Genomic DNA, 16,151 nt, shown 5'->3' on the forward strand with positions numbered 1-16,151 from the left:
ACTTTTGAGGGAAGAGATTTGTTATACACACGGACATATCCCCCTCACCCACTCTCTTTTTCAACTTGCCGCTTTTTGTATTTAGAATCTCTAATGCGACCACATGCTCCAGCTGGCTTTCTCGTTCCTAATTGGAACTTAACTCTGTGTGTTAAACTACGGTGGTCAACTGCCAGTCGTATCTGTGTTAATTCGTTGAATTAACAGCCGCTCCAGAATGGCCTCGCTATTGCGTGGCTATGCTATGAGTGAATTAAAGTTTCTGGAGTTACAAAAGGGTCAGGTACGCCCCATGAGAGACAGTATGTCTTGCAACTAAAGATTCATAAATTAAGGAGTGGTTACGTAAGACGAATTCTTTCCACAGTACTGTCTGGTTTGCCTGATAATGTTGTTTTATGAATGTAAAGAGTGAATTCGAGTGCTTTAATTCTGGAATTCTGGAATTCGGGCGTTGGGTTGCAAGTAACTCTGAGTTCTTTCCTGTGTTTGCTATACAAGCCTGCCCGGTGTACTTACTCGCGCTCTTGGGCTATGAGGCTGCGATTGTGTACTCGCGTCGTGACTGCCAGCTGATTGTCTGCATGACCGGCTGCCGCATGGCTGCGCTCGCTAACGCTTGTTTCCGCTCCCGCCCTGGATTTTCTTAGGTACCCACAAAAACCAGATAAATCGGTTCCCATGTTATGTACGTCCATATCTGAATTTTATCTATTCTGTTGCCGCTTGCTTATGGCCAATGTTAGACTGTTATAGATATGACTTCTTGGGTTTCTACCGTCAGTAGTCTGTTATATGCGGTGCCGTCACGATATGTCGCCTGCAGAGTGATTGGGCTACCTTACTCGTGGGACCATGGCTAAATTAGTATACCTTGTGATATTCTGCTGCAATTTTTGTAATTCAGCAGTAATGGAAGCCTGAAGGGGCACATTAAAATGTCTTCAATCCATTCTGCGGGGCTAATACACCCTCACATTTAATGTTTGAGTAATACGGTTAGGCATTGACCTGCAATGGAAAATCGAGAACTGAAGTCTTATGGTTTAGGTAAACTAATGATTTGGTTCATTTAGACAAGATAAAAGTTTGCTTTTGAAATTGGAAGCTCTAGTGTTAGCGTTTCTTAAGTTATTTTTTCCTACTTTAGTTAAATGTGGGAGAAGCGGCAGTTGATGTCCATGCAGGAGAAAAAATATTTTTACATTGGTGCTGCGAATCATGGTCATAAAGGGGTGGCCGATGGGAGAAATTGGGATCTGTTTGGCCCATTGTTTAGGTTCATTTAATTACTCTGTTGTTCTGACATGTTTTTGGTTTAAAAATTATTTGTAGGGTGACAGCATTCATTATTTGAGCCCTTATGGTTAAGTGTCGCCTCAGCGTGACTCTGGTTTGCTCGTAAATTTTCTTGGAGTTTGAAATTTTATTGTCTATCGGACGCTATGGTACAGTAATTTTGTCATAAAGTGGCTGGTTGAGTACCCGATTTTACTATCTCCGAGGCGTTTCATCAGTTGTTGAAATTCTCACTTAATTCTACACGAAATTTGTTATTTATTATAATCATTACAACTGCTAGAATTGAGTGACTGTTAATCGAATTCTCAAGTTAAATAAAGATTGTGTAACTATGAATGCTGCTGCCCCCATATATTTTTGGCTCCCTCTTCCACTCCATAGCCAATTGTGCTGCACATTGCTGGGTTTTAGCTCAGAAAAACACATCACCATCCTGCACATCGGAGGGCGGCTTGCGGGATATTCTTGTGGGTGTAGATCTACCTTCGGAGAGAGTGGAAATGTTCCGCTTGATTTCAAAAATGTCCCGAGTGTAACAGAACCATTACTTCCACAACGGTGGGTTCAGCATGCTGTGGTGGATCGCCAAGCTTGTTCCTTCCAACTCACAAATATTAGTTTCAGTGTACTTGTGTTTCGAACCCAGGGAAAAGTAAGTACCCAGATGTGTGCGGATATTGACTATCATCAGCTTCTTATGGACGAGACCTTAGGGCTCAGATTTCGCAGGTTAACGGCATGTAAGTAAGTATGCTAACACGATTTCGAGGTGTCACCAGTTATTTCTCGAATATCCGGCACAAAGTGATGTCTTACAAATCTTTCACTCCCTATTTTTGATAGATGCTATGGCATTTTACGCGAAGCACAGCTCAACAGGTTAATGAGTCTAGCTCACTAAAGATGTTGTCTACATCCACTTCAAGAGGCATCGGAAGGAAAGTAACTGCTCAGGCAGGACTTCTTCTCTGAGGAAGTGACTGATATCAATCTAGAGTGTATCTTTCATTATGTTCCACCCTGAACCACTTGGCTTTGTTGGCCTCATTGGAAAAACGCATACAATTGTAAGACACGCAGTAGTTTCTTTTGTTGTCCCAAAAGGTTCATGTAAGGAAGTTGACAGTAGATTCAGGACAATGTATAAATTTTATTGGTAATTGGAATAACTAACATTTAAGGCAGAGTTTACGGTACTGTAATAAGAGGAGCTGAATTTTTTAAAAACTACTGTGAAAAGACATTAAAAAAACCAAAGACGTATGCACAGCATTGTGAATAGAAAACCAAAGCGGGGAAAAGGCTTAAAGGTAATTTTATGAAGGAATAGCCAATCCATTAAGCAAGCAGCGGACACCGAGACGTGACTGTATCTGCTGGCGCCTCCGGGGAGGGAGGCCTACAAGGAAGCGGATACGCCGGCCACTGTGGCCGAGCGGTTCTAGGTGCTTCAGTCCAGAACCGCGCTGCTGCTACGGTAACTGGTTCGAATCCTGCCTCGGGCATGAATGTGTGTGATGTCCTTAGGTTAGTTAGGTTTCATTAGTTCTACGTCTAGAGGACTGATGACCTCAGATGTTAAGTCCCATAGTGCTAAGAGAAATTTGAACCATTTTTGAAGCTGATACGATTGCAACAATGGCAAATTGCTCTCTGGAAGGCCACAGCTCACCGACATATGCGTCAAGACGAACAAGAACGGAAGTCGTGAGGTCACACGACCACATACTTGTGATCCGAACATGCTGTGGAATGTTCTCGAAGAAAAATAAGGGTGTGGTTTCTGTGAGGTGACATACGAAGCGCATGTCACCTGAGAGAATTTATATTGGGCGTTGTAGCTCTTTAGGGGTCAGTGAGAGTCATTTGGAGCTGGAGTCGATTGCAGTCCGTCGGTCGTCTTGTCACGATTATTGGGTAACGAGTAATGTGGAAGAGACACCACTGTGTGATGGAGCAGGAGTAGATGCTAGTAGTAATTCACTACAATGTCTCAGATGGCCTTCCTGTAATACTTTTACTTCCATACCTTGCCTGTAACCTGCGGAGTTCCTTAATTGACGAAACTCTATCAGTAGTTCACTATTGTTTTCCTTTTTAGGATATTTATGAGCTGCTGACTGGTCCATGAGCTCTCCACATCACTCCACAGTCGAAGGTAATTGTTCTGTTTCCAGCTCGTTTTGCAGGACGTGACAACGGTCTGTTACAGAACCTCTCCGCTCTTGAATATCATGGTCACACAGTAGTTGCGACATCCTTAAGTACATAGCAGAAATTATATCTCGAAGTTTTCTAAACTTTCGCTACCTTGGCATTTCGCCAACTACAACGAATCAGATTTATGGGAAGGGAAGGTAAAGTTAGCGTGCGCCTGTGACTTGAGACAGGATCAGTGTAGTGGTAGATTCCAATTGAGGGTTCTCGTCTTTAGCCAGTCGACGCCACAGAAGAAATTATTCGCATCGTCGACATGACTGCAGAAGAACAACGATTTAAGGAGACAGTGCAACTAAATGACAGTCCAAATGATTCATTTCTCCGATTATAATATACCTAATTCCAAATTATGTTCCGAGATTCGTTCAAAGTCTATATTAAATTTACTGAACTCCATTACTTAACTATTATTTTGACAGTTTGCAGTTCTATTGTTTTATACCAGATCACTTTTGTGCAGAGACTTCGTTCAGTAAAATCAATAGACATTTATTCAAATTAGAATTTGAGCAATCGAGTGCCAATTCAGTAACATATGAATATTAATTACTTCTGGTAGGATTAAAGACAATGATTTATAATTTATATTTTGTATAATCATAACGTGTTTTATCAGTGAGACTGGCATGCACTGTTTTGGTGTAGTATCATCTATAGTGCATTTTTATGCTTGAATGTTAACGAAAAAAGTCATGTTTAACTGAAACTAGCGAAATGAACATTGTTCAACCCGTAGAATGAAGGCAGGTGTTCATGTGCTATGACTTAATAGGCTTCTCAGTGGGTAATAATTTTAACAATTACGCTACAGTTGTCTCAACTGATATGCATTTCTAAGTTGCTAAGCAGAGTCTCTTCTTCGACGTTAGCTGTATAGTTTTAGCAGGCAGATCTATTTTTCGTGCTGGGTGCGTATTATTTTTTCTGTAGACCTGGGCTAAACAGGACAAACAGATTCTGTCGTTGAATAGCGGAGAATAACAGCTTATTTGCTTAGCGTTGTTGAACATTCACCTTAAACACTGAGATAGCTCCCAAAGTCTTGTCGAACCTCCTTCTGCCCGATGTAATGCAGCAGCTCGACGTGGCGTGGACTCAACAAGTTGGTGAAACTCCAATCCACAAATATTGAGGCAGGCTACCTCTATAGCCGTCCACAATTGCTAAAGTGTTGCTAGCACAAATTTTGTGTACGGTCTGTCATCTCGATTATGTCCCATAAATGTTCGATGTGATTAACGTCGGCGATCTGGATGGCCAAATCATACGCTCTATTTATCCAGAATGTTCTTCAAACCAATTGCGTCAGTTGTTGCCTGGTGATATAGCGCATCCTCATTCATAAAAATTTCATAACTTTTTTTGAACATGAAGTCCATGAAGCGTACAAATGAACTCTACGTAGCCGAACATAACCATTTCCATTCAATGATCGGTTCAGTTGGACTGGAGGACCCAATTGACTCCGTTGAAATACAGCCAACATCATTGAGGAGCTATCACTAGCTTGCACAGGGTCTTGTTGATATCGTGGGTCCATGTATTCGTGATGTCAGCTCCATATTAGAAACCTACAATTAACCTGAAATAAGGACTCATCTGAGAAGACAATGGTTTTCCAGTCTAGGGTCCAACCAATATGGTCATTATCCCAGGAGAGGGGCGGCTGATGATGTCGTGCTGTTAGGAAAGGTACTCGCGTCGCTCGTCTGCTGCCGTAGGCTATTAACGCCAAATAGCGGCGCTCTCTGTTATCGGATACTCGTTCAACGTTACACACTGATACCAGCAGTTACTTCTCGCAGTGTTGCTTCTCTGTTAACGCTGGCAACTCTAAGCAAGCGCCGCCATTTTTAGGCGTTAAGCGAGGGAAGTCGACCACTGCACTGTCCGAGGTGAGAGATAATGCCCGAAATTTGGTATTCTCGGCTCTCTGTGGATCTCGGTCTACTGAGTTCTCTAACGATATCCGAAATGGAATGTCTCACGTATATAGCTCCAATTACCACTTTTCGTTCAAAGTCTATTATTCTCGCCGTGCGGCCATACTCATGTCGAACGTCTCTTCACACGAATCACCTGGGTAAAAATGTCTACTTCGCTAACGTACTGTCCTTTCATGCAGTATGTATGCAATACTACCGCGGCGGGCCGTCGTGGCCGAGCGGTTCTAGGCGTTTCGGTCGGGAACCGCACTGCTGCTACGGTCGCAAGTTCTAATCCTGCATCGGGCATGTCTGTGTGTGATGCCCTTAGGTAAGTTAGGTTTAAGTAGTTCTCAATATAGGGGACTGATAACCTCAGATGTTGTCCCATAGTGCTCAGAGCCATTTGAACCGATACTACCGCCATCTGTGTATGTGGAAATCGCTATCCCATCACTTCCGTCACTGCAGTGTATGGTATTCTTCTAATGGTGTTCAGATAATTCAATAAATAAAGTTGTGACACCTGAATCAGCATACGTAGCTGTACACTAACCAGAAAATTCACTGGTAATATTTCGGTTCATAGTTTTGAACCGCCTGGAATTACGGAGTGAGAATTGGAATACTAACCCAGAGCTTCAAAAAATACTGTTGCAGGAATTGCGTAAAACTATGTGGGGCAAGGAGGGGAGGAAAGCTTCTTGTGTCAAAGAGTAATGTGGCAACAGTGGTAGGCGCGTGGAACAATAAACTCCGGCCGGAACGTCCGCAGCAGCAGACAGACTGCGACAGCCGTACGTTATGCGGGGCAGCTGTCATCTTTCTTGATTAGTCCGACAGCGTGCGTCAAAAATCAGGGCAGCAGCCCTGGCCGCGCGTGACACGGAAATCCAGAGGCAAATCAAATCGTGGCTCGGTGGTCGCTGCGGTCGGCCTGCGCCACGCGCAGCGCACAGTGGCTGTGACGTGGCGGCCACGTGACTGCGGCGCACCGCCCGCGGCTCAGTCGCCTGGCGGAACGCGCCGCGTGTAATTGGCGACAAAGGAGCAACCACAACACGCTCTGGCACTGCCAACGTAAATATGATGCAGTCCACAGTTTTACTCTGTATTCAGGGACGACATAACCTGTTGTGTGTCATGTACTAGCGGCCACTTTTTTACGTTACTAGAGACATGTGAAAACTTTGGTGACTGTTTGTCACTCTTCCTTAAGCTCGCAGGCCGTCTCGTCACGTGACACAACATCAGCGATCCTGAAGCCTAAAATCCAAATTATTGTGTTCGTGACGTTATGTACGAGGACTGTTCGGAAAGTAGGTCTCATATTGGCCGCGAAATGAAAACCACAGTGAAAATCTAAAATGTTTATTAGTAACTGTTAGCTTCAAGTTCCAGCTACTTCTGTACGTAGAGGCCGCTACGTGGCGTCACATTGTACCAAATTTCCAATCCCACGTCGTAGAACAGAGTCGCCTGTTCTTTCTGCCAACAGTCTACGCTAATCTGCAGCATGTTTTGTGTTCCAGAGTATATAGTCTTGATAGCCAGCGGTTCATGTGAGCAGACAAGAAAATCAGAGGAAACCAAGTCAGGGTCCTATGTTGTGTGATATTACACTTTCCGTCGAAAATGCTGCAGGAACGTGCGCATCGCCACTGGAGGAGCAAGGAGAGCTGATGATCGATGTGTCGGCCTGCTTCGACGTGGTTTTCAGGCGGTTTCCCACATCCCAGTAGATGAATAGCTGGCTGGTACCGAAGCCCCACCTTGTGTATTGTGTATGGAACTGGGGGCATAGACACGATGGAGAGGCTTCGTCCCGCCGTAGTCCTCAATGGTTCACCACCCCACAACAGGCCACAGCAGTCCACCCACCCCCGCCTCCCTACGCCGAACCATCGGTTATTGTGCGGTTCAGCCCCCAGTGGACCCCCCTGGGAACATCTCATACTAGACGAATGTAACCCAGATGTTTGCATGGCTGAGTGATTATGGTGTACGCGTACGTGGAGACAGTCTTTGCACATCAATCGGCTACATAGTGTAACTGAGGCGGAGTAAGAGGAACTAGCGCACATCCGCCGAGGCAAATGAAAAAACACCTTAAAAACCATCCACAGGCTAGCCGGCACACCGGACCTCGACATTAATCCGTCAACCGGGCCCGTGCTAGGGACCGGCACGCCTTCCCCCTCGGGAAGTAGCATGTTAGACCACGCGGCTAGCCGGGCGGGCAGCCTCATCTCAGTTACACGACTCGCAAACTTTCGTCCACTTTCACACGAATGACGCTGCACACGGACTTCTGGGGTTACACAGATTCCGCCCCAGGGGTAACAGGGCGGCATCAGGAAGAGAATCAGGCCACCCATTAAATTTCACATATGCAATGCGATAAAGGACATTCCCATCCTGCACTGATGCGGGGATAAAAGGGAATAAAGAACAGGGGGTCATGCAAGAAGCTGTAAAAATCCGGTCATAAGTCGGCGAGAGTTTAGGTTGCATTCGAAACGTTGGTAGGGACTTAAGAAAGTTACGCATGTTGCCCCACGCTAAGACGATTACACAAAAGGAGTAATGCATTGTCGGAAGAGAGAACACGAGAATCCACTGACATGGTTCTGCTGCGGTACTGACAACAGGTGCATCAGACTCTCCACATTTTATATGAACTTTGTAGTGCTCTCATTGTTGGTAGTCTTCTTTCTGGCTACTTGACCCCGAAACATCGCGATTTTCCTTAATCGAACTAGTTTTCACAGATAATTCCACAATTTCAGTTCCTTCTTCAATCTAGAAAGTCATATTTCAGACTGCAAAGAGAAACGTCCAACACTGATGAACTGAACTGAAATGCTGACAGAAAATGCTACCAATCGAATATTGCTTACATTGTCCGTTGTTGTAACTGTTTACTCTGTTTCAGAGGTGAAATACGGCATTCGCATTCGAAGGGGAAGCAGGCTTCTTTTAACTACAACTCCGTATAAGAGCTTTTAACTGCGCCACGACTATGGACACATTTCAAAGTACTGTAAGGAGAACAGACTGATATGCTCTGAGGAGAAATTGAGAATCTGAGAAAAAATTCTTAAAGGTTGTAGGCAAGCATCAGTGAGCATTCTATGCACGGAAAGAAATAAGCTATGCAGCCGACGAGATAAAGACTCTGCAACGTACGAAATGATCTTGTAGCGAGAATTAGATGAATGGAATATGGATTCTGAATCATTGAGTAAACTGCTTCGAGCACTACACCAAAACACAAAAGCGTAATAAATACAACTTTGACAATAGAAGGAGGTGAAACACTGCACAGGAAGAGAGCTATTGAACCCTATCACTGTGATGAAACGGTCTAAAAAATTAAGTGTAAACTTAGTAAGACCTTGTGTCATGCAGTCGTTAAGGGTACACGAGTATCGAAAGTACATAACGATTATGTTTCGTTGAATGGTTCGTATGCTGACACTTGTTGCTAGCCCAGCATTGAAATCTGCAGCAATTTGCTAAAGGGTTGCACTTCTATCACGCTGGACGTTTCTCTTCAGCCATCGTCGGTCCCGTTCTTGTACGTCCTTTTTCCAGTCGCAGCGATGCCAGAGATTTGATGATTTGCCGAATTCCTGATATTCACGGTACTGTTGTGAAATTGTCGTACTGGAAAATCCCCACTTCATCGCTACCTCGGAAATGTGTCGTCTCGCTCGTGCGCTGACTATAATACCACGCTCAAACTCACTTAAATCTTGGTAACTTGCAATTGTAGCAGCAGTGACTGATATAACAACTGCACCAGACACTTGTTGTCATACACTCCTGGAAATGGAAAAAAAGAACACATTGACACTGGTGTGTCAGACCCACCATACTTGCTCCGGACACTGCGAGAGGGCTGTACAAGCAATGATCACACGCACGGCACAGCGGACACACCAGGAACCGCGGTGTTGGCCGTCGAATGGCGCTAGCTGCGCAGCATTTGTGCACCGCCGCCGTCATTGTCAGCCAGTTTGCCGTGGCATACGTAGCTCCTTCGCAGTCTTTAACACTGGTAGCATGCCGCGACAGCGTGGACGTGAACCGTATGTGCAGTTGACGGACTTTGAGCGAGGGCGTATAGTGGGCATGCGGGAGGCCGGGTAGACGTACCGCCGAATTGCTCAACACGTGGGGCGGGAGGTCTCCTCAGTACAACAATGTTGTCGCCAGTGATCGGCGGAAGGTGCACGTGCCCGTCGACCTGGGACCGGACCGCAGCGACGCACGGATGCACGCCAAGACCGTAGGATCCTACGCAGTGCCGTAGGGGACTGCACCGCCACTTCCCAGCAAATTAGGGACGCTGTTGCTCCTGGGGTATCGGCGAGGACCATTCGCAACCGTCTCCATGAAGCTGGGCTACGGTCCCGCACACCGTTAGGCCGTCTTCCGCTCACGCCCCAACATCGTGCAGCCCGCCTCCAGTGGTGTCGCGACAGGCGTGAATGGAGGGACGAATGGAGACGTGTCGTCTTCGGCGATGAGAGTCGCTTCTGCCTTGGTGCCAATGATGGTCGTATGCGTGTTTGGCGCCGGGCAGGTGAGCTCCACAATCAGGACTGCATACGACCGAGGCACACAGGGCCAACAGCCGGCATCATGGTGTGGGAAGCGATCTCCTACACTGGCCGTACACCTCTGGTGATCGTCGAGCGGACACTGAATAGTGCACGGTACATCCAAACCGTCATCGAACCCATCGTTCCTCGTTCTACCATTCCTAGACCAGCAAGGGAACTTGCTGTTCCAACAGGACAATGCACGTCCGCATGTATCCCGTGCCACCCAACGTGCTCTAGAAGGTGTAAGTCAACTACCCTGGCCAGCAAGATCTCCGGATCTGTCCCCCATTGAGCATGTTTGGGACTGGATGAAGCGTCGTCTCACGCGGTCTGCACTTCCAGCACGAACGCTGGTCCAACTGAGGCGCCAGGTGGAAATGGCATGGCAAGCCGTTCCACAGGACTACATCCAGCATGTCTACGATCGTCTCCATGGGAGAATAGCATCCTGCATTGCTGCGAAATGGGGATATACACTGTACTAGTGCCGACATTGTGCATGCTCTGTTGCCTGTGTCTATGTGCTATGTGGTTCTGTCTGTGTGATCATGTGATGTATCTGGCCCCAGGAATGTGTCAATAAAGTTTCCCCTTCCTGGGACAATGAATTCACGGGGTTCTTATATCAATTTCCAGGCGTATATAGGCGTTGCCGACCGCAGCGCCGTATTCTGCCTGCTTACATATCTCTGTATTTGAAAATACATGCCTATATCAGTTTCTTTGGCGCTTCATTGTATCAACAAGTCCGCAAGATGTATATTTAGAAGTGCTTCCGCTCCTTGAAATGTGGTGCCGGTGGAGGATTACCTACGACTTCATCTCGCTTCCAAGATCTAAACCTATCACGGGTACAGAAAGTGCTAGACGTACCAGTGCAACATCCAAATGGCTCTGAGCACTATGGGACTTAAGTTCTGAGGTTGGCAGTCCCATAGAACTTACATCTACTTAAACCTAACTAGCCTGTCACACACATCCGGACACCTCCAAAATCCTACATTTTTCATGTTAGGTGCACTGCGCTGCCACCTACTGCCAGTTACTCCATATCAGCGAACTCAGTAGTCACTAGACATCGTGAGAGAGCAGAATGAGGCACTCGGTGGAACTCACGGACTTCGAACGTGATGAGATGATTCGAGGTCACTGGTGTCATACGTCTGCACTCGACATTTCCACACTCCTAAACATACCTAGGTCGCCTGTTTCCGATGTGATAGTGAAGTGGAAACGTGAAGGGACACGTACAGCACAAAAACGTACAGGCCGACCTCGTCTGTTCACTGACATGAGACCACCGACAGTTGAGGAGGGTCGTAATGCGTAATAGGCAGACATATTTCCAGGCCATTACACAGGAATTCCAAACTGCATCTGGATCCACTGAAAGTACTGTGACAGTTAGCCGGGAGGTGAGAAAACTTGGATTTCTATGTCGACCTGCTGCTCATAAGCCACACATCACGCTGGCAAATGCCTAACGACGCCTCGCTTGGTGTAAGGAGCGCAAACATTGGACGTTTGAACAGCGGAAAAATGTTGTGTGGAGTGATGCATCACGGTACAAAATGTGGAGATCCGATTGCAGGGTGTGGGTAAGGCCAATGCCCGGTGAACGTTAACTGTCAGAGTGTGTAGTGCCAACAGCGAAATACAGGGGCTGTGGTGTTATGGTGTGGTCGTGTTTTTCATGGAGGAGGCTTGCACCGCATGTTGTTTTGCTTAGCACTATCGCATCACAGGCCTACATTGATGTTTTAAGCACCCTCTTGCTTCCCACTGTTGAAGAGCAATTCAGGGATGGCGATTGCATCTTTCAAGACGATTGGCCAATTGTTGATAATGCACGTCCTGTGGCGGAGTGATTACATTCCTGTAATGGACTGTCTTTCACAGAGTCCTGACCTGAATCCTACAGAACACCGTTGGGATACTTTGGAACGCCGACTTTGTGCCAGGCTTCACCAATCTTCATCGATACGTCTCCTAAGTGCAACACTCCGTGACTGACAAGACGCCTCACACCGCAGGTGAATGACGCGGCCCTGGAGAGAGAGGAGCCTCTCGCATTGGGCGGCAAGTAAGACTGTAGCGAATCTCACTCCGTGTGAGGTGCGTTTTAGGTATTCAAACGAATGGGCTGTCAATCCCCACGAAACCTTCCAGCACCTGACTGAACATATGGCTGGGAGAGTGGAAGCTGTCATCAACGCTAAGGGTGGGCCAACACCATATTGGATTCCAGAATTACAGATGGACGGAGCCACGAACTTGTAAATCATTTCCAGCCTGGTGTCCGGATACTTTTGATCACATAGTGAACATATTTTATATCGTTGTCTTTCTTGTACACATATTCTACAGTTTCAAACTAAAGACGAAATTGGAAAACCCATAACGCTTTAATACAGAACAGTACGATAAGGACGTTTCTATATTTGAAAGTTGTGGGGAAAAAAACAGCCACCCTCAAAGACGACGTCGATTTTGATATGAAGACGGCCTGGGGGGGGTATTAAATGTACTGATACTGGTTTCAACGTCGTCCACCAACAGATAGCGTATGGCAGAGTCTCTGTATCTGTCCTTCAGTAGGGAATACTCACATCCAGTAGGCTCAGTGTGGTGCAAATGCGTGAAGCTAGCAGACAACCATGCCGTTGAGATGCATTCGTGCTTCTTACAGCCAACTGAGCAGCTCTGAAAGCGTTCACATTGCGGTCATCCTATTAATGCCATGGTGCTTTCGGAGAATTGCCACAGAAGTTCGACGTGCTGTGCTAGTTTTCCAACTATTGCAGGTATCAGTGTTCACGTAAATATTATCACAACCGTAAATGATGTTCTGGACGTCCACGCTGCACAGACGCCCGCCTAGATCATCGTACTGTAACGACAGCAGTGGCAGACGAACAGCAACCAGAGCGCAGATAAGAGGGCATGTACACGATCTGTTGCGAGCTGGTTATTACCATCCGACTGCGGGCACGCACACCTATAGCCTGTCTTATACTCACGACACAGCATCGACGTGCGCGACTCGACTGGTGCCGTCCGACGATCGCCTGCAACACTGCGCCCGAGGTTTTCATCAATGAATTCTGCCTTGCACGCAAGTGATGGTCGCTCGCGCTTACAACATAGACCTGGTGGGCACCGTCCCCTAGAGACGATCGTCTAAGGCACACTGACCTCATTCCAGGCCTTACGGTCTGGGGTACAACGAGCTACAACTCTCTTTCATTTTCGGTGTTTATGTAGGGGATGCTAATCAGTGGTCGGTGGCTGGCTCTGAGCACTATGCGACTTAACTACTGAGGTCATCAGTGGCCTAGAACGTAGAACTAATTAAACCTAACTAACCTAAGGACATCACACACATCCATGCCCGAGGTAGGATTCGAACCTGCGACCGTAGCGGTCAAGCGGCTCCAGACTGTAGCGCCTAGAACCGCTCGGCCACTCCAGCCGGCCCAGTGGTCGGTACGTGCTGAATGTTGTTAGAACTATTTCTTGCCAATCTTACAACAGGAAGGTGATGTGTAGATCCAAAAGGGTAATGCTCGAACACACATTGCGCGTAAAACTCAATGTGCTCTGCAAGACGTGTAGAAACTTCCCTGGCCAGCATTATCTTCAACCATGTCTGGAATCGAGCTCGTGTGGAATACGCTAGGATGAGAAGGGAATCGTGTGACTGGTCACCCAACAACTCTTACAGAACTACTTGAACAGATAGAGCAGGCGTGAATGTAGGGCAGTATTCACCAACTGTACTACGGACTGAATGCCAGAGTCAGCACCTGCATTGCCGCCCGCAGAGGCTACATGAAGTACAGGGTGGCGCACAAAATGTGTTACCAATTGTTTCTTACACAATTCACGACGCACATTAGATATCCCGCTGGGATCTCTGCAGCAGTACCAGCAGAGCTTGTAAAAACAAATGAGTTACTAAATGACATGTAATTCACTGTACTGCCGCTAGGAGACTAGTAAGCATCAATGGCTGACAAGGGAAGACTGACAACACAGCAACGATCGGCAATTGTGGTACTTTTTCATGAAACGAAAAGCCTTGTTGTGACCCTGAGGCGTTTTCGACAACAGTTTAACACACGATGGGTCCTTTGCAAGAAAACCATCCACAGCTTGTACGATAAATTTGTACAGGAAGGAACAGTATTGGAAGCGAAGCGACCTCGACCTAAGCCTGTTTATAATCGCTGGAGAATATTGATGCGGTACGAGATCCTGTACAGAAAAGACCCGGTAAATCGTGTAGAAAGGCAGCAGTTCAACTGGGAATATCCAGACTTTCGTTCAACGCATTCTTTAAAGTGACCTCCATATGTACCCACACAAGGTGACTTGTGCACAGAAGCTAACTGAAAAACACAAGTAGCAGACACTACTGTTTGCTCAGTGGGCGGCGGGTACGGAAGAAACTCTCAACAACGTTTGGTTTTCAGACGAGGCGTATTTTCATGTAAACGGTGTGGTTAACAAACAAAGTGTACGCTTTTGGGCCACTGAAAACCCACAAGTGTTTCATGAACGACACATTATGCTCCGAGGATTACAGTGCGGGCAGCAATTTCCAGTCACGGACTTGTTGGACCGTTTTTCTTCGAAGAAAATGTAAACAGCGAGGGTTAGTTGCATGCTTCGCAATAGCTTCATTCCACAGCTTCTTGCTACTGCCCTGCCCTTCAACACGCAGCGGTTCATGGAAGGTGGAGCAAGGCCACGTACTGCAAACTCTGTGTTCGAGTTTTTACACGAGCATTTCGACATGCGGATCATTTCACTCAGGTTTCCAGGTCGCTTCAGTGACGGACAAAATTTGCCCCCCCCCCCCCCCCCAATTGTCCAGACCTCAATCCATGTGATTTTTTTCTTTGGGGGTGCCTAAAGGATAAGTTTTCCCTAAACGTCCACGTGATTTAATGGAGCTCAGAAGACTTGTTCTTGAAGCTTGCAGTGAAATTACGGAAGGTATGTGCCGTAGGGTTTGAAGGAAGTTAGGAAACGAAATGGTGCACATATTGAGCATGTGCAGAGTTATAACAAATCTCCACAGACAGCTCTTCACTGTAGTATATGTTCCTTTCAGATTGTATTGACAATAAGGTTTATATTCTAAAACAAAATGGTAACACGTTTCGTGCGTCACCCTATACTAATGTGGGTATCTCAGAACGCCTTGTGCTACTGATCTGTGAATGAAATCATTTAATCTACATGTATTCCTTATCCAGTGTTCCAAAATAGATCTTGAGTCAAATGGAACCCTCTAAAAGGGTGTAATAATTATTTTCCGGTGCCATATTTATAAATACAACTTCCATGCTGAACACATGGTTTTTCAACATTTGTTTCTCACATTACCTGCTACATCTGTGTTTCGGAAGTTTGGATGTACAGATCATCACTAAGAATATCCTCTGTAGGCCAGTTGGATCAATGTAATTTTTGTTCGCCCTGAAGTGGAAAGTACACTCCTGGAAATGGAAAAAAGAAAACATTGACACCGGTGTGTCAGACCCGCCATACTTGCTCCGGACACTACGAGAGGGCTGTACAAGCAATGATCACACGCACGGCACAGCGGACACACCAGGAACCGCGGTGTTGGCCGTCGAATGGCGCTAGCTGCGCAGCATTTGTGCACCGCCGCCGTCAGTGTCAGCCAGTTTGCCGTGGCATACGGAGCTCCATCGCAGTCTTTAACACTGGTAGCATGCCGCGACAGCGTGGACGTGAACCGTATGTGCAGTTGACGGACTTTGAGCGAGGGCGTATAGTGGGCATGCGGGAGGCCGGGTGGACGTACCGCCGAATTGCTCAACACGTTGGGCGTGAGGTCTCCACAGTACATCGATGTTGTCGCCAGTGGTCGGCGGAAGGTGCACGTGCCCGTCGACCTCGGTCCGGACCGCAGCGACGCACGGATGCACGCCAAGACCGTAGGATCCTACGCAGTGCCGTAGGGGACCGCTCCGCCACTTTCCAGCAAATAATGGACACTGTTGCTCCTGGGGCATCAGCGAGGACCATTCGCAACCGTCTCCATGAAGCTGGGCTA

Source organism: Schistocerca gregaria, chromosome 7, assembly GCF_023897955.1.
Source record: "Schistocerca gregaria isolate iqSchGreg1 chromosome 7, iqSchGreg1.2, whole genome shotgun sequence".
In the NCBI taxonomy this organism is placed as follows: domain Eukaryota; kingdom Metazoa; phylum Arthropoda; class Insecta; order Orthoptera; family Acrididae; genus Schistocerca; species Schistocerca gregaria.